We start from the raw sequence: 1,518 nt of genomic DNA on the forward strand, positions 1-1,518 counted from the left end.
AATTTGATAGCTGATTTTAGTGTATACATATTATAATCGGTTAATTAAATATGAAGTTACTCCCAATCCTTTTACGTTATATTAGAGTCAAGTTGGTTTTAAAAAATGACTCAATAATATTAGAATCCAGCACAAATTTAGCTATATCCAACGTGGTCCACATTTACACAACATTTCATTATCATAGAATGACAAACTATCGGTGTTAGCCATCGTTATTTCCTTGACACCATGTCAAAATATAAATAGTTTAAAGAAGAGAGATTACAAATTTGATATTATATCTTTGTTTGTGTTGGATTCTTTTCACTAAGATGTTTAAGATTTTTTATCATATACCAAATTTCAGTGGGTGCTTGATAAATTGTTATAACAACGAATATTTCGTTAATTTTTTTGAATGTCACACCACCTTATCTTTTGTAACAAGCTTCAATTTTAAAGACACTAACTCTAAGAAGAATATATGTATACAAATAAAATTCTATAAATAATAAACACAAGTTCATTTTCGAAATTATGATAAAAATCATTCTAAAACTCAAGGATTGAAATCAATTGGATAAAATAAGTTTATGGCAATAATTTTTAATTTTTATATTTTTAATTAGACTTCTATTTATAGAGTTTCGAATTCTTATGAGGTATTAGGAGCAGCCGGGCACAGAGATTAAGGCTGAAAGTGAGCTAAGCCATTTTATGAGCTAGTTTAAATTTGACTCGTTAATAGCTCAATAAGCTAAGCTCGTAAACTAATGAGCTGAGCTTGAGCTTGGAATTAAGCTCATAAATTAAATGAATCGAGCTTGAGTTTGGATAAGTTCAACTCATTAACTCATGAGCTGATTCAATTATATATATTTTATACTTTTAATATTATATATATATATATAATAGTAATATATAATTTTACATATTTATTAATGTTCTTAATTTTTAAAATTTTATATTCATTTTTTATATATAATTTTGATGTAGGACGTAAATAATTTCATAATTATTAATAGATACGCAATATATAAAATAATATTTTTTTAATATACATATATAAATTATAATTTATTAATATAGAATTATAAATTATGTTCCTATTATTTAAGCTAGTTTGTGAGCTCGAGTCAGTTCATGAGTTGATGAGTTGAGTCGTGAGTCAAACTCAATTTTTATGAGTCAAGATTAAGCTTGATCTAGCTCGACTCAGCTCGACTCACTTTCAGCGTTAATGATCCTCAACTCTATCTTCTGCAATGCAACAATAGTGAAACTAAAACATAAACAATAAGATAGGCTGCTGTATGTGGTCGAGACTTTAAGGTAATGATAATTCATTTGTCTCGTAAACAACCATATTCATAGGGATGTTTATGGGTTTAGCCGTTTAAGTATTTATTTGAATCTGACTCGAACTGACCAATTTAGTTCTACAATTGACAGATTTTTTAGTATAATCAAGTCTGGCTTAATAGTACATGATCATAATTGCTTCACGTATTAATTTTCGGTTCACAGAATTCAAAT

The sequence above is a fragment of the Arachis ipaensis genome, chromosome B05 (assembly GCF_000816755.2).
Source record: "Arachis ipaensis cultivar K30076 chromosome B05, Araip1.1, whole genome shotgun sequence".
Taxonomy (NCBI): domain Eukaryota; kingdom Viridiplantae; phylum Streptophyta; class Magnoliopsida; order Fabales; family Fabaceae; genus Arachis; species Arachis ipaensis.